Consider the following 18722-nt stretch of genomic DNA (forward strand, 5'->3'; position numbering starts at 1 on the left):
CTAGCTTACTCTGTTGGGGGTACCCCTTGGGTTGCATCATCCCCAGGCCGCATGGGTCCGTCCTTGCGGCATGTACCGCCCTTGCATTTATCTGAACTAGCTTGCCTCCTTGCATGAGTTACCTTATGATTACAACCTGCATGTCCGGTACTTCGATACCATGAACGTCGTGTGCCCTTGCAAGCCCGCCCATGACCGCCTCATGATTAAGGACAGGCGCGGCATCTCTGCTCGGGTCCGTCCCTGCAGCGTCGCTAAAATCCAAGAGGCTGAGCTCTGGCTCGCGGGCCAGCTCCCGTGTACGTCACCTCCCATGGCCCTTGGTGCCTTGTTCTCGCATGAGCTAATCATGGATGGACGAGTCAGGGCGCGTGACCCAGTGCGTCGTCACCATGGGAGCCGCGCGCCGGTTGTCTTTCTTCAGGATTTTTCGCATGAGAAGACTGGGCACAGCGTCTGTGCTCGGGTCCGTCCCTGCAGTGTTGATAAACCCAACGGATGAGCTCTGTCTGGCGGGCAGGCCTCGTTCATGTCACCTCCTAGGGTCGTTGGTGTTTGGCCTTCTCGTGTGATCACCTTAGGAGATTCATTCGGCGCAGGTTGTCTAACCATCTCGCAGGACCATCTCAGCTGTCAAGAATCAAATTCAGGCGCAACATGCCTTGAGGTAGGGCCTCGTGAGTCCCACGCTGGCTCCCGAGTGCCCGGACACACCTCGTCTAGCCCTGCTATGCAAGCCACGTGTCAGGGTGGGGCTGTACACGCCCCGAGGGCTCCACTCAGAGGGGGGGGCCACCCACGCACCAGTGGAAGCACCATGCTCCGTGCTGGCAGTCGACACGGTCGAGGAGCGGCTATGCTCGTGCAAGTGCGGGAGCGCTACGCTACGCGCTGGTGATAAACAACTGAGGGTGGCCCCTTGGCCGCATCAACCTTGGGGAGCCGCCAGGCTCAGTGTCCAGCCTCATCGCTACGCTTCCCTTCAGGAGAGTCGCGCGAGGGGACTGGGCACGAGGGCTGCGCCCTGGTCATGCCTGGCGCACGCCACCCTGCCAGGTCCCTCGGACCTGGTCGTCGCGTGCCCCTCCCGAGCGGGACCTCGGCGAGGACAGGTATGGAGGTCTATTCGTACGTCAAGGGGGACTCCTGAGCATCGCGACTCAGGAGCCTAACTGGTCATGTAGCCCCTCACCCCTTGGTCTTGTCCTGGTGATCTGAACGACCCAATGGCGGCTGAGGCATGCACGGGGCCAAGCCCTGCCGACGGACGCTAAGGCCTACTTTCGTATTCCCTTCCCAGGGGCTGTTTGCATGTCAAGGGGGACTCTTGAGCATCGCAACTCATAAGCCTAACTAGTCTCGTAGCCCCGCACCCCTTGGCCTCGTCCTGGTGATCCCGACGACCCAACGGCGGCTGAGGCATGCACGGGGCCGGGCCCTGCCGATGCAGAACACTAAAGCAACGGGAAGGAAATCGCGGAACCTTAACAAATTATTACAAGACATACTATTCTTCAAATGCCAAACACAAGTTTTAATGCTTCCACAAGGCACAGTGCACATTACAGCAAATAAAAGTGGAGGAGAGCGCCACCGGCAAGCCTTCTCGTCAGCCTCGAGTGCTGCCATCGCACGCAAGGGGTGTCCCTTCGACATCAGCATCACCGTCAGCCGTAGCTGCAGGATCGGCGATATGACCAGCTGGAGGCGCAGGGTCGACAGCGAGGAACTTCTCTAGCAGGGCCTCTACCCGGTCCTTCACGGCATCGACAGCAGCTGCGCGGCGCTTCTCATCCACGGGCTCAAGCAGGGCATCGAGGTCAACGTCGGGGTCGCGAAGATGAAGATGGCTGAAGATGGATGTCAGAGCCAATGAAGAGAGCGCGCGGGCTTCACCCTCCACCATGGAGCCGATCCCGTTAATGACGCCCTCGAGCGTTGTGGCAAGATGTGGGAGTAGCTCGGTGAGGCCTACCTCATCGATCACCAACGGTTTCTTCAAGCCCTTCTCGTAGAGCTCCCGCAGTGCCTCGCGGGACTTCAGCTCAAGGGACTTGAAGGCCGCACGATCTTCAACGAGAACCTTCGCCTTGACTTCCAGTTGGGGCTTCTCCACCTCCACCTTCTTCGCCAGCTCCTCCAGGCGGCTGCGCTTCGCGGCCAGCGCCCACGCTGACCGCTCCAGCTCGGTATCACGAACGGCGACTGCGTCTTCCTGAGCCTTCATCTTCTCCTCCCACGCCTCACGCTGACGAGCCTCGACGATGCGCTCATTGCGCATGGTCTCCAGCTTGGCCTCTGCCGACCGACAACACTCTTTGGCAGCCTCAGCATCCTTCAGCGCCACATCGCGGGCAGCAGCGGCCAGGCCCGTGGCTCGCTCGCCTCCCTCCAAGGCTGCATGGCCTAGCTCAACGCCGCCCTGACAGAAGTGTCGGATCGCAGCCACCCTGAGACCAACTCCAAACGCCCTACCACCAGCGACAGTCAGCACCTTGAAGGTCGTCCCGAAGCTGGGTCAGCGCGGAAAGAGCCTCCTCCAGAGTGTCAGGAAAGGCAGAAGGATCACGGCCCGGCGGCGTGATGAGAAGAGGAGGAAGCAGCATTGGCGCCAAGACCTGCAGGTTGGCGGCAACAGAAGAGGCTGGAGGTTCCTGGGCCTTCAGAGCCTCAGCAAGCAAGCTAGGGGCGGGCGCCACCGGAGCTGGCTCGGCCATGGAGATCGCCTTCTCCTAAGGACGGCCCCCTGATTCTCATAAGGATGACCCGGCCGTTGAAGCACGGGAGACATCCCCATCCTTCCACGCCAGAGGTGTGACACGTCTCCAACGTATCTATAATTTTTTATTGTTCCATGCTATTATATTACATGTTTTGGATGTTTAATGGGCTTTAATATGCACTTCTATATTATTTTTGGGACTAACCTATTAACCGAAGGCCTAGTGCAAATTGCTGTTTTTTTTGCCTATTTTAGTGTTTCGTAGAAAAGGAATATCAAATGGAACCCAAACGGAATGAAACCTTCACGAGGATCTTTTTTGGAACAAACGCAATCCAGGAGACTTGGAGTGGAGGTCAAGGAAGCAATGAGGCGGCCACGAGCTAGGGCGGCGCGCCCCCCACCCTCGTGGGCCCCTCGTAGCTCCACCGACCTACTTCTTTCGCCTATATATACTCTTATAACCTGAAAATATCCAGGGAGCCATGAAACCACTTTTCCACCGCCGCAACCTTCTGTACCAGGGAGATCCCATCTGGGGACCTTTTCTGGCGATCTGCCGGAGGGGGATTCGATCACAGAGGGCTTCTACATCAACACCATAGCCTCTCTGATGATGTGTGAGTAGTTTACCACAGACCTTCGGGTCTATAGTTATTAGCTAGATGGCTGCTTCTCTCTCTCTCTCTTTGGTTCTCAATACAAAGTTCTCCTCGATGTTCTTGGAGATCTATTCGATGTAATACTTTTTGCGGTGTGTTTGCGGAGATCCGATGAATTGTGGGTTTATGATCAAGTTTATCTATGAACAATATATGATTCTTCTCTGAATTCTTATATGCATGATTTGATATCTTTGCAAGTCTCTTCAAATTATCAGTTTGGTTTGGCCTACTAGATTGATCTTTCTTACTGTCGGTGTCAAAACCGGCGGATCTCGGGTAGGGGGTCCCGAACTGTGCGTCTAAGGTCGATGGTAACAGGAGACAGGGGACACGATGTTTACCCAGGTTCGGTCCCTCTCTATGGAGGTAATACCCTACGTCCTGCTTGATTGATCTTGATGAATATGAGTATTACAAGAGTTGATCTACCATGAGATCGTAATGACTAAACCCTGAAAGTCTAGTCTGACTATGATTATGATAATGATTCGGGCTATCTATGGGCCTAGCCCTCCGGTTTATATAGGCACGAGAGGGATCTAGGGTTACACAAGGTCGGTTACAGAGAAGGGAATCTTCATAGTTGGTCGCCAAGCTTTCCTTCCACGCCAAGGAGAGTCCTATCCGGACACGGGTGGAGTCTTCGGTCTTTGTATCCTTACGGCCCATCAGTCTGGCCCATATCCACTAGATCGGACACCCGAGGACCCCTTAGTCCAGGACTCCCTCAGTAGCATCTGAACCGGGCTTCAATGATGATGTGTCCAGAGCGCAGATTGTCTTCGGCATTGCAAGGCGGGTTATACTTTCTGAATACTCCAGGATAGTCTTCGGATGAAACGAAGGTGTCCAAATCTGCAACACAAATACCACACACAACTGCAGGGAATATAGTATTTCACGAGTCCCATCTGCTGACAACTTTTTTGCAAGATGACATCACATCTATCCGTTCACTATATCAAACCGTTTTTGTTCACCGTTCCGCGTTTTGAGATGCGGTTTCCATTGGCACGTCTTGTCAAAGCAGAGATCGTGTCCCCTTATTGCGGGATTTTCAGCAATGCGGGTCTGGGTAACCCAACCGTGTCGTTTACACAGCCCTTGGGAATAGGCAAGTTTTAGGGCAAGTCGGGAGGCGTTTGATATTCACTGCCTTTATAAGGGGATAAGGATTTCCCCTTCTTCTCCCATGCCTTCTCTCTTCCTCTGCCCTTCCACTCTTGAGCTCCAGCGCCCAAGTTCTCATCTTCTTCCCACTCAAGCTAGCACTCAACCATGTCCGGATCCAGAGGTCAAGGCAAGTGGATGGTCTCCTCCGTCAAGGAGAAGGACATTACTGAGCTTTGGGCGACCGGGTACTTGGCGAAGGAAATCGCCCACCATCTTCCAGCCCAGTGGCAAATCATCCCCACACCGAAGCCCAACGAGAGGGTGGTATTCATCCCTCATTTCCTTCGCGGGCTAGGGTTTCCACTTCACCCTTTCGTCTGCGGGCTGATGTACTACTACGGGATAGACTTCCATGATCTATCCCCGAACTCTTTCCTCAACATCTCGGCGTTCATCTTCGTGTGTGAGGCCTTCCTCCGCATCCGACCCCACTTCGGGTTGTGGCTCAAGGTCTTCAATGTGAAGCCGAAGGTGGTGGATGGCCAGCACGCGGAATGCGGAGGCGCCATGGTGAGCAAGCTGACCAATCTCTCCTTGACAAAAGGCACTTTCATGGAGACTGTCAAGGAATGGAATAAACAATGGTTCTACATTACAGAACTCCACGACACCAACTGGGCCACAACTACCGAATTCAACTCTAGCCCTCCAATGCGGCTCACCTCCTGGGTCAAGAAGATCCCAAACTGGTGTTCGCCAGATGAGCTGATAGCGCTGCAGACGCGCGTTCAAAGCATGGTGGACAAGGATGTCAAACTTGTCGATATAATCCAAGTGATGCTAGTTCGCCGGATTCTCCCGTGCCAAAGCCGAAGCCTCCCTCTATGGGAGTTCAATCCGAAGAAGCACCATACCCTGAAGAGGCTCTTTGAAACTACTCACGAAGACGCCTCGAAGTTGCTCTTCAAGGGCAATGAGACACCGCCGGCCACAGATTCGGACCGCGGGCACGACATTAACCACCCCGCCAGCGAGGTAAATTTTTAACACATCCTATACTTGTTTATTTCAAGGAGGATATCTCAACTTCTATCATCATTGCTTCTTCAGGAATGGATGAAGAGGGTGAAGCGGATCTAGTGACCGGCTCCGCTGCCTGAAGAACCAGGCATCCCATGCCTAGCGAAGATGCTGGTGCCGGCACCCTATACGGCACCGGCGAAGTAGGCCACGGGGAAGGCCAAGGGGGTCCAGAGTGGCCCCCTCCGCAAGGGCACTTCCGACACGATGTCCGAAGACAAGACACGTTCCTCCGTCGCCGAAGACGACGAGGAGGAGGAGGAGGAAAGCGATTCTCCCCCTGATGGGGGAGGAAAAAGAGGGCGGCCTCCATAGTTCTAGAGGCAGGAGCGCCCAAGAAGGGGAAAGGCCCTATCGCGGGCAGCTCCGCATGGGACGTCGACAGCAGTCCGGAGCGACGCCCCCGGAACAAGCCCCTGGCCGCATCGTGAGTACTAAGAACGCGTACACGTCCATTTATTCGGCCTTTCCACTTTATGATATTTAAATGGTTTAATCATGTTACTATAGTACGGCCCACGACAGCTCCTAGTGATCCTCATCAAAGGGCTTGTTGGACTCAAAGGAAATGGCCAGCGAGATACCGCCGGCCACTTACTCTCCTAAGGCCAAGGCCAAGGGAGACGACGAGGTGCTCTCCCAAAGGACCTTCCCAGGCCAGGGGGAGGTTCAGGAGCCCGTTGTGGCGGCGCCGGAGGGCGACACCTCAACCGCCGGACACATGGGGGAACAAGCCCCCATGGAGACTGACGATGGGGGCCGCGCTCAATTCGGCCCCCCTCTGAGCACGGATCCAGAGACCCGTACGGCCCTGGAGTCCGACAAGCAGCTTCCTTCAAGAGAAGGAGGCATGCTCGTCCCGCCGGCGACCTCTGTCCAACCAGAGGCGCCGGACAATATATTGGAAGCGCTACGGTGCGCTTCCATTGTGGAAGAACACCGTATACTTATGGGTATGGTGATTGAGAAGGTTGAGTTCGTTAAAAGCGGATTGACCGAAGCCTGCAGCAGCCTGCTGATAGGTTTTGAGGTAAGCGGGGTTTAACCGAGAAAATCCCCACACAGACAGTAGCCCCTAAGACACTGTCAGGTGTTCAGAAAGAAAAGTCGAACAGAGGATCAATTAAATTTCGCAAGAAACTAACCAAACTGTGTCTGATGTGAATAAGCAGGCGTCGCTACTGGCCGCGACTTCTCACACTGCCGAAGTCTCCGGACTAAAGCAGAAACCGGAGCGGGCCGAAGAAGAGCTTGGCCAGGCGAGGAAGCAGATGGAAGACCAGCAAGGTATGCAATGGCTCACTATTTATTCGAAAAGAGTAAATATTGTATACTGACCGTAGTGTCATTCTATGTGTAGGGGCAACGACCGAGGTCGAGGCCCTGAAAAAGGCCCTGGCCAAAGCTGAGGGGAAAGTTGTCAAGGAGCAGGCCGCTCACAAGAAGCTGAAGGCCCAGCTGAACGAGGTCCAGCAAGAGCTCCAGGATGCTGTAAAGAAGTATGAAGCCTTGGAGGGTGATGTTTCGGCTCAAGAGGCCGAACTCTCATAGGCTCGTCAAAGCGCGGAAGCGGCCCGGGTTGAAGCCTAGGGTGCCCTCCAGGAGCTCCAAGAGGCCAAGAAGATCATGGTGGGTAAGGCGTTTAGTATGCAAAGCAAGTATGTGAAGAAGAAGTACCTCTTACTAACCCAGATTTGGAGTTCCCCAGGGGTGTTCGCAGATTTGCCGCGCAGTGTGTCCAATGCCATGGAGTTCTTCCGAGCCGAAGAAGGGAGCTCGACGGAGAAGCTGTTCTGGTCATAGTACCTTGCGCCAGAGCATCCCGTGCCCTTCTCGGATCAGCTAAAATAGCTGGTGGAGCTGCACAGGGCGGGCGAACTGGCAATGAAGGATTTGATAATCCGGCTCTAGCCTGCCGAAGCCATGCCCGACAGCTACTTCGGGCTCGTGAAGTGGCTGGTGAACGCCTGTCCTCGGCTGAACGTCGCCAAGCGATCAGCCTGCATTGAAGGTGTGTGCATGGCCTTCGCCCGCGTTAAGGTGTGGTGGGCGAAGATGGATGTCATCAAGCTGACGACCGAGGGGCCGCTAGAGGGCAAGGAGCACCGCACGTCAGAGCGGTATTTTGCAGATGTCCTAGAGGGGTCGCGTATTTTAGCAACGCAATGTGTGCAGGACACTATCTTTGAATGAATGTATTCAAGTTCCTTCTACCTTGTATGATAGAACAAAGTGGGTTTGCAATATAATGCTTGTAATATTTTAAATTTTTCCTCCTGTGTGGTCGTGTTGTATGAAATCTGAGGGTTTTCCAGTCGTCGGCTTCTGCCCCCACGTAGGTAGTATGGAGGTGTTCGGGATGGAATCTAAACAATCTTGATCCAATTATATGGTCCTTGAAGGAGTTGTTTAGCGCAACGAACCAGGCAAACAGACTATGCGGCGTTAACGCCCACACTTAGCCATAGGAGTTTGATAATAAAAACATGGGCGCAGCCCCTAGTATGTGAACTACAGTGCTACAAGCGTCTGATCGGGAAGTACCGATCCTTCGCGTAATGCGAAAGAAATCTCCAACGATTTGCAACCTCCGAACAGCTAACCGGCTCTCGCCGCATCATGACAGTCAGTTTTCGGCTTTCTCTACTGAGGTGCTCCTTTGGATAAACCAAGGCACAATCGCAGTAGTTCTCCCTTTACTACCTTAGCCGATATAGCGGAACGTAAGGTAGCAAGCACGGGAGCTGGGCAACCCAACTATTGACCAAAGACATGATTCAGAGCCAATGCATATAATGCTAAATTCGGGGTGCCGAACTATACTTATAAAAAGTGTTCGGACTTTTGTTCCGTAGTGTGGGGTGCTATGAAGCCCTTGGTAAATTGAAACGCGCTCGAGTGTACAGGTGTTATCTGATAGAATTACCAAAAAGGAAAAGACAAAAAGAAAGAAAAAGGAAGAACCAGTGGTAAGCTAGAGTCGTGAAAATATGGGCCTTAAACTGTTTCTTTTATAATTTCATTGGTGCGTTAAAGCGCATTTATACAAGTAGTGCAATAAGCAGAAATGCTATTTACTATGCCTTCACCAAAAGAGAGTTGCGTATGGGTCCTGAAGATAGGTAAAGGGATCGTTAAAGAGACCACCTAAGAGTTTTCCAGCACGTCCATGCTTCTTGTTGTCTTGGTGTTTCTATCCTTCGAAAAGAATCGATGGTCAAGCCGCCAGAAAAAGGCCCGTAAAAAAGGAAAAAGAAAAGAAAAAAGGGGAATAGTGAAAGTAAGAGTGTCAGGGGCGGTCAAGCCGTATTGCGGATCACAAGCTGATTATGCCTCCATCCGGGTCCATGGTATTTTTGGTGCATAATTATGTACGTGTGGTACGATGGTCGCTGCTTGGTCAGGACGGGGACGGAGGCCAAATTTCTAGTCGAGCACCTGACGAGCTGAGCTGTCCTTCTGTGGAGTGGTTCGGACTCTCTTGGCAGTGTCCGAGGGATTGGCCGCCGAATTGAGGTTCTGATTGACAAGGTCGCCCTGTACCTCTGCCGCTAAGGCAGCGGTGTGCTCCTCAGTGCGGAGGGAGCGTTTCATATTTCCATTGATTGTTATGACGCCGCGCGGTCCGGGCATCTTAAGCTTGAGATAAGCGTAGTGTGGCACCGCATAGAAGCGAGCAAATGCGGTTCGTCCGAGCAGTGCGTGGTAGCCGCTGTGAAAGGGGACGATATCGAATATTAACTCCTCACTTTGGAAGTTGTCCGGAGACACGAAGACAACCTCTAGTGTGATTGAGCCCGTGCAGCGGGCCTCTACGCCCGGTATGAATCCTTTAAAGGTAGTCTTTGTGGGCTTGATCCGTGATGGGTTAATTCCCATTTAGCGCATGGTATCCTGATAGAGCAAGTTGAGGCTACTGCCACCATCCATCAGGACTCGCGTCAGGTGGAACCCATCAATTATCGGGTCCAGGACCAGTGCGGCTGAACCGCCATGACGGATGCTGGTCGGATGATCCCGGCGATCAAAAGTGATCAGGCATGATGACCATGGATTAAGTTTTGGGGCGACTGGCTCTATCGCATAGACGTCCCTCAGCGTGTGCTTGCGCTCCCTCTTGGGGATGTGGGTAGTGTATATCATGTTTAACGTTTTAACCTGAGGAGGGAACTTCTTCTGTCCCCCTGTGTTCGGCGGCCGGGGCTCCTCGTCGTCATCTTCGCTTTGCGATCCCTTATCCTTGTTTTCGGCTTTTAACTTGTCGGCCTGTTTAAAAACACAACAATCTCTATTGGTATGATTCGGTGGTTTGTCAAGGGTGCCATGAATCTGGCATGGACGATCAAGTATGCGATCCAGGCTAGATGGGCCCAAATTGTTCTTTTTGAACGGCTTTTTCCGCTGACCAGGCTTAGAGCCACTGAATCCAACATTGACCGTCGTATCCTTGGTGTTGTCATTGTTATTTCGACGTTTGTACATGTTGCGTCGAGACTTGTCGTTGCTATTTTTAGCTTCAGGAGTGCCGGCGTCGCTTGCATTGTTTTTGCTATGGGCCAGCCAACTATCCTCGCCCGCGCAAAAGCAGGTCATGAGTGTCGTGAGGGCTGCCATGGACTTTGGCTTCTCTTGGCCGAGGTGGCTGGCGAGCCATTCGTCACAGATGCTGTGTTTAAAGGCCGCTAGGGCTTCGGCATCCGGAGAGTCAACTATCTGGTTCTTTTTAGTTAGGGACCTGGTCCAGAATTTCCTAGCGGACTCTCCGGGCTGTTGAACTATATGGCTTAAGTCATCGGCGTCCGGAGGTCTAACATATGTACCTTGGAAGTTATCAAGGAAGGCTTCTTCCAAGTCCTACCAGCTGCCGATGGAGTTTTCGGGCAGGCTGTTCAACTAGTGTCATGATGGTCCTTTGAGTTTCAGGGGGAGGTATTTAATGGCATGAAGGTCATCGCCGCGGGCCATATGAATGTGGAGAATGAAGTCTCTGATCCATACCATGGGTCTGTGGTGCCATCATATGATTCTATATTCACGGGTTTGAACCCTTCTGGGAATTCATGTTACATGACTTCGTCAGTGAAGCAAAGAGGGTGTGCGACGCCTCTATACCGGGCCGCATCGCGACGTAGCTTCGATGGAGTCCGTCTATGGTGTTCGACCCGTGCATGAATAGGTTTGTCACGCCTGAACAGATGGCCATCGTCGCGTGTCACGGCACGTCCTCGCGACCGTAGATCGATCTGGTATGTCCTGCTTCATTGTTCACGTCATGTCATGTATGACCGTGAGCTGATTTACCTCTGCCTTTGCGATGAGGCGGTGTGGGCCGGTGTTCGTCTTGAGTTGCCGATTTGTCCCGGCCACGTGGTGGTCGGTCAGCCGCATTGCACGATGGTGGTATGTGTTCTGGTGCCTCGTCGTCGAACTGAGGTAGTAATTTGTGCTTCGGGTAGCTTTTGGACGGGCGCTTGAGGTCGTATTCTTCGGCTGCTAGGATGTCAGTCCACTTGTCGTTCAGCAGATCTTGGTCAGCTTGAAGCTGTTGCTGCTTCTTTTTCAGGCTCCTTGCAGTGGCTATTAGCTGGCGCTTGAAGCGCTCCTGCTCAAGAGGTTCCTCAGGCATGATGAAATCCTCGGTGCCGAGGCTCGCCTCATCCTCAGAGAGCGGAAGATAATTAATGTCCTCCGAGTCCTCGTGTGTGGCCTGTTTACCATGGCTAACCTGCCCATCTTCCCGTTCAACCTGTTCGGTAGTTGCGTCAACGGGGTCTTCGTTGTCTTTGGCACCTTCCGGGGTGTTATCTTCTCCTATGTCGGTGCTGCTATCTTTACTGCGGCGTGACCTAGAGCGGCGCCGCTGACACCGGTGTTTCGATTGTATCTCAGGAGGTTTATCCTCAACTGGATCTTCTTTGTCATCACCGTTGTTTTCCTTTGGTGCATCCACCATGTATACATCGTACGAGGAAGTGGCCGTCCAGCGTCCGGTGAACGGCGGGTCCTGGGCCTCTTCTTCTTCGGCATCGTCGTCCATACCGTCGATGTCGTCGGAGGCGTAATCGAGCATGTCAGTTAAGTCTTTGACAGTGGCTATGAAGTGGGTGGCGGGTGGGGAGCGAAATTCCCTGTCATCAGCTTCAAGTTCGAACCGGATATAGTTCGGCTGTGAATCCCCTGCTAAGGATAGATTTTTTAATGAATTCAGCACATCGCCCAAGGGTGAGTGCCGGAAGATGTCCGCGGTGCTAAATTCGGCGATTGATAACCGATCATGCTCGACATGCGCGGGCGCACATAGTTCGGAACTTTTAACCGGAAACGAGCCCGAGGTTTCGGTGACACAGACATTACCAGAGGTTAGGTCTGTGTGCGGCTCCAACACCATGGAGTCTGCGGCTTCCGTGGCGGGGTTGAGCTTCCTATCCTCGGATGGCGTGACCTGCTCCGGATCTAGGGCCAGAGCGGCTACAGGTGCAATTTCCTGGGTATGGCCCGATGACAGATCTAAGTCATGTTCATCGAGGCGATGGGGAGCGATTGCCGTGGTATTGAATCCGTCGAAGATCAAGTCTCCGCGGATATCTGCGACGTAGTTTAAGCTTCCAAATATGACCTGACGGCCAGGGGCGTAGCTGTCGATCTGCTCCATATGGCCAAGCGAGTTGGCCCGCAGTGCGAAGCCGCCGAACACGAAGATCTGTCCGGGGAGGAAGACCTCCCCTTGTACAGCATTATTGTAGATGATTGGAGGAGCCATCAAACCATTTGAGGACGGCACAGTGGAACTCTCAATGAAAGCACCAATGCCGGTGTCAAAACCGGCGGATCTCGGGTAGGGGGTCCCGAACTGTGTGTCTAAGGTCGATGGTAATAGGAGACAGGGGATACGATGTTTACCCAGGTTTGGGCCCTCTCTATGGAGGTAATACCCTACGTCCTGCTTGATTGATCTTGATGAATATGAGTATTACAAGAGTTGATCTACCACAAGATCGTAATGACTAAACCCTAAAAGTCTAGTCTGGCTATGATTATGATAATGATTTGGGCTATCTATGGGCCTAGCCCTCCAGTTTATATAGACACGGGAGGGATATAGGGTTAGAAAAGGTCGGTTACAGAGAAAGGAATCTTCATAGTTGGTCGCCAAGCTTGCCTTCCATGCCAAGGAGAGTCCTATCCAGACACGGGTGGAGTATTTGGTCTTTGTATCCTTACGGCCCATCAGTCCGACCCATATCCAATAGATCGGACACCCGAGGACCCCTTAGTCCAGGACTCCCTCACTTGCAATGGGAGAAGTGCTTAGCTTTGGGTTCAATCTTGCAGTGTCCTTTCCCAGTGACAGCGGGGCAACAAGGCACGTATTGCATTATTGCCATCGAGGATAAAAAGATGGGGTTTATATCATATTGCTTGAGTTTATCCCTCTACATCATCTCATCTTGCCTAATGCGTTACTTTGTTCTTATGAACTTAATACTCTAGATGCATGCTGGATAGCGGTCGATGTGTGGATTAATAGTAGTAGATGCAGAATCATTTTGGTCTACTTGACACGGATGTGATGCCTATATTTCATTATCATTGCCTAGATATTCTCATAACTATGCGCTTTGTATCAATTGTTCGGCAGTAATTTGTTCACCCACCGTAATATATGCTATCTTGAGAGAAGCCACTAGTGAAACCTATGGCCCCGAGTCTACTTTGCATCATATAAGTTTTCAATCTACAATTATAGTTTACTATTTATTTTGCAGTCTTTACCTTCCAATCTATATAAAAATACCAAAAACATTTATCTTATTATCTTTATCATATCTCACTTTTGCAAGTTGTCGTGAAGGGATTGACAACCCCTTTATCGTGTTGGTTGCAAGGTTCTTATTTGCTTGTGTAGGTACTAGGCGATTTGCATGTAGTATCCTACTGAATTGATACCTTGGTTCTCAAAAACTGAGGGAAATACTTATGCTACTTTGCTGCATCACCCTTTCTTCTTCAAGGGAAAACCAACACATGCTCAAGAGGTAGCAAGAAGGATTTGTGGCGCCCTTGCCGGGGAGATCTACGCCAAGTCAAGACATACCAAGTACCCATCACAAACTCTTCTCCCTCGCATTACATTATTTGCCATTTGCCTCTCGTTTTCCTCTCCCCCACTTCACCTTTGACGTTTTATTCGCCCTCTTCCACTTGTCCTTCTGTTTGCTCGTGTTATCATGTGCCTTCTATTAGCTTGCATCTTCGCTTGCTAAATATATATTGTTATGGATCCTCATCCTCTTGCTAATCTTTTTAAGAGATCCAATTATGATGAACCAATTGCTAGTGAGTTGAGTGCACTAGATTATCTTTATGGAGTTTTGCTTGAAATCTGTGAATCTGAAAATTGTGATGAAGTGCTTTATAAAGTGATTCAAGATAGATCTTTGGATAAAAAGCATGATTGCAATTATGTTATTATAAATTCTATGAATGTCAACTGTGTTAATGATATGCAAAACCTCAAGCTTGGGGATGCTAGTTTCGCTATGACTACTATTTCTTGCAATGATCATGATTGGGGTGATTCTTCTTATGATCTTGAAAATTTATTTAGGCCCCATGATGAATATGAGATTGATAATAACTTTTGCAGTAATATTGAAAGTGGGTTTGGAAGAGTGTCAACTTTAGATCCCACATATTTAGAGAATGTTCAATCTTATGAAGTTTTTGATAAAAGTGGGTTTGGAGAGGTCATGACTTTAGTTAATGTTAATCCCACTATTTTGGAAGAGTGTCAACTTTGCATGCATTAGGATCGTGTTGAAAATATTTTATGTGATAACTATATTGTTGAATTTGATTATGATCCTACATGTAATTATCATGAGATAGGAAAATATGGTTGTAGAATTTTTTGTGTCACTAAATTACCTCTCGTTATGTTGGGATTGCTATTGTTTCTTTCTCCTTCCTCGCATATACTAGTTTTTGCTTGTCTTCATACTTTGTTTGCTTATAGAATGCATATGCATAGGAAGTATGTAAGACTTAGATGTGATTTTAATATGCTTCATGATGCTTCCTTCGTGTTTCAATTGTTATCTTTCATGTGAGCATCATTAAAATTATAGATGCCTAGCTAGGGGCGTTAAACGATAGCGCTTGTTGGGAGGCAACCCAATTTTATTTTTGTTCCTTGCTTTTTGTTCCTGTTTAGTAATAAATAATTCATCTATCCTATGTTATGATTGTGTTTTTTATGTTTTAATTAGTGTTTGTGCCAAGTAAAGCCTTTAGGATCTTCTTGGGTGATTGTTATTTGATTTTGCTGAAAAAAACAGAAAGTATGTGCTCACGAGAATAATTTTCATTTTTCACCAGAGAGCGATAAAATACCAATTCCAACTGCAGTAGATCAATATACAAATTATTTAGGACGCCCTAATTTCTCAGGATTTTTGGAGTTACAGAAGTATTCGAAACCTACAGATTACTACAAACTGTTCTGTTTTTGACATGTTCTGTTTTTCGTGTGTTGTTTGCTTATTTTGATGAATCTATGGCTAGTATCTGTTGGAAATATGAGCAATTTACCAAATAACTTTATTAATAGAAATATTAGATAAAGCATGACTAATATAACATGGATAAAAGTAGTCATGCGATCTGACAAAGAGAAGGTAAATAACATCTTTATATATGAACTGCAACCAAACATGTCTAAAGCAGATAGTAGAACAGGTTGCATAAATGGCGTAGAACCTAACATATGTAGGACAGACACTAGACCAAAGAACTACGAGAGGACCTCTAACAGAAAGAGCAATAACACGTATGGGACAACAGCAGCAGTAGCACTGGACTTGGGGTCGGTGTCCTCGCCAGCCATGTCGTTGAGAAGGTTGTCGACGTCGGGGAAGAAGTCGTCGTCAGGGAAGTAGTCGTCGGAGTCCGGGGCGTCCGTGACAAAGAAGTCAGTAGTCGCGTTGAGCGCTCCCCAAAAACCTTATCACCCTTCTCCCGTACAGGACTCAAAAGGTGCGGTTTCGGAGGCCTACTGTCCCGACATGCGGTGCACGCCGCAAGCCGGGATGGGGAAGAACGTAGCAGCAGCGCAATGCTCGGAACCTTGTGGCGAGAGGAAGAGGAGCTTCTGGTGTGTCTCTCTGGAGAGGAGCGACCTCTCTTATATAGGCACAGGAGAAGGACGCGAACAAGCTGCGACGGGAGGTGAAACAACAAAGGGAGACGAAGCGAACAGGAAGCACACGAAGAGGTGCGCTGTTCGTATTCAGTCTCCACTACAGCAAAACGTTTCAGCTCCCGTGTGACCGTTCGTATACCTGTCGTGCGTGGAAAAAATTTAGACATCAGCTCGGCACATTCCCGCAACCCGCGTCGCGTCGTGTCATGACGAGGCGGGCGGCGGAGGAGGAGCGCGTGTGGATGTCCCTCTTCTTCTCATGCTCATACATGTGGGGAAAGAGCCTCCCTTATAAAGAGGTCCAACTCCCTCTAAACTAGCAATGTGGGACTAAACTTTAGTTCCACCTCTTGCCTTGCACGAATGGGCTACGTGGGCCTCTAGGATTTATTAGGAATTTCTGAAACTGTTATTGGGCTAGGCCCAAAATAGACAAAATTCCAGCAATCCCCCACCAGATCCCAGAGGCACACAAAATTTGCCTTTGGTTCCAAAACACTATTTTATATACCGGTACTGCAGTGGAGACTGTTAAGTTGAACTTCCACCTAGAACTCTATGCTACACTAGTAAGCAACTTGAACAGTGGACTGGGCCTTGAACTGCAAGTGTTTTGCGAATCTAGCTTCACATAAAACCTTGGCCGATACTAGGCTACCGTGGGTCTTCCCCATGGATGGAGCTTATGCGTCATACACCGTGACCTTTCATGCATTTACTAGAGAGAACCCTACTCTCATAGATTGCGACGTTTGACAATCAAACTCATATAGGTGTGTTCTTCAAAAGATGTTTTGCAGGACAACATCTCTGCTTAAATGAGCCACTTAGAACACATTAAGATATACATCAACCTGCCATGCAGATTAGGAGAGTATTGCATCTTCATGGAGTGGTATTGTTAATAGTAAGGATACTCTCCTCTCAGTTAATCAACATCTTGTCTTCCACATCTCATTCACGGGATCTCCGATCACAAAGAATAGGTTACCACTGTGAATAACTCATATTGTGGGTCTCATACCCATCTCCATCGATGCATTATCTACCACATTACGTGATAAACCCTTAGTAAAAGAATCTGCCAGATTTTTAGATGTTTGGATATAATCGAATGCAATAACTCCGGAGTTTCTCATTTTCTTGACAGACTTTAACCTTCTCTGAACGTGCCTTGATGACTTCATGTTATCCTTTGAGCTGCTCACTTTCGTGATCACAATTTGATTGTCACAGTTCATAAGGATACCTGGTACAGGTTTCTCAACAATCGGCAAGTCATTCAAGAGCCGGTGAAGCCAATCTACTTCGACCGTAGCTGTATCTAGTGCTGTGAGTTCTGCTTCCATTGTTGACCTCGTTAAGATGGTCTACTTGCAAGACTTCCAAGAAACAGCGCCACCTCCATGAGTGAATACATAACCGCTCGTGGCCTTTATCTCATCAGCATCTGAGATCCAGTTTGAGTCACTATACCCTTCAAGCACCCTTGGGTGCCCGGTATAGTGAATTCCGTAATTCGCAGTGCCTTTCAAGTAACACAAAACTCTCTCTAGAGTTTTCCAATGCACATCTCCTGGTTTTGAAACAAACCGACTCAGTTTGCTAACAGCAAGAGAGATGTCAGGTCTTGTAGCACTGGCTAAGTACATAAGCGAGCCAATAATCTGAGAATACTTCAATTGGTCTCTAGCAATTCTTCGATTCTTTCGAAGCAACACACTAGCATCATATGGTGTTGGAGAGGGCTTGTAGTCACTGTAGCCAAAGCGACTCAAGATCTTTTCTACATAGTGAGATTGAAGCAATGTGATCCCACCATCATCGTCTCTCAACAACTTGATGTTCAGAATGACATCAGCCACTCCTAAATCTTTCATCTCAAAACAGCGAGATAGAAAGTCCTTGACCTCCTTAATAACATTCAGATTTGTTCCGAAAATCAGTATGTCGTCAACATACAAGCAAATGATAACTCCCTCGCCCCCACCATGGTGATAGTACACACATTTGTCAGCTTCGTTTACAACAAAGCCTACAGCTATTGAAGTTCTTTCAAACTTCTCATGCCACTGTTTGGGTGCTTGCTTGAGCCCATACAAAGACTTCAGCAGCTTGCACACTTTTCTTTCCTGACCATCTAGTACAAACCCATCTAGTTGTTCCATATAAATTTCCTTGTCCAACTCTCCATTTAGGAAAGCAGTCTTAACATCCATTTGATGAACGAGAAGACCATGCGAGGCAGCTAGTGAAAGTAGAACTCGAATAGTGGTCAGTCGAGCCACAGGTGAGTAAGTATCAAAGAAGTCTTCACCTTCCTTTTGGGTATAACCCTTAGCCACGAGCCGAGCCTTGTACTTTTCAATAGTACCATCAGGCCTAAGCTTCTTCTTGAATACCCATTTGCATCCTATAGGTTTGCACCCATAAGGACGATCAGTTATCTCCCAAGTTTCATTCGCCAAGATGGAATCCATCTCGCTACGAACTACTTCCTTCCTGTAGTCAGCATCTTCAGATGCATAGGCCTCTGAAATAGAACTGGGAGTGTCATCTATGAGATACATAAGAAAATCATGACCAAAGGACTTCGCAGTCCTCTGTCTCTTGCTCCTAGTAGGAACTTCATTGTTCTCCTCCACAGGACTTTCAAAGTGTTCCATCGAAATGGCAGGTTCAATAATTGTAACTGGTTCCTAATTCGATGAACAAGGCATCTCCTAATTAGATGAGGTAGCCATATCCTTCATGGGAAAGATATCTTCAAAGAAAGTCGCATCATTCGACTCCATGATCGTACCGACATGCATGTCAGGTACCTCAGATTTTACAACCAAGAATCTATAGCCAATGCTATGAAAAGCATATCCAAGGAAAACACAATCCACAGTCTTTGGTCCAAGCTTCCGCTTCTTTGGAATTGGAATATTGACTTTCG

The sequence above is a fragment of the Triticum urartu genome, chromosome 1A (genome assembly GCF_056163025.1).
Source record: "Triticum urartu cultivar PI428250 chromosome 1A, HENAU_Tu73, whole genome shotgun sequence".
In the NCBI taxonomy this organism is placed as follows: Eukaryota; Viridiplantae; Streptophyta; class Magnoliopsida; order Poales; family Poaceae; genus Triticum; species Triticum urartu.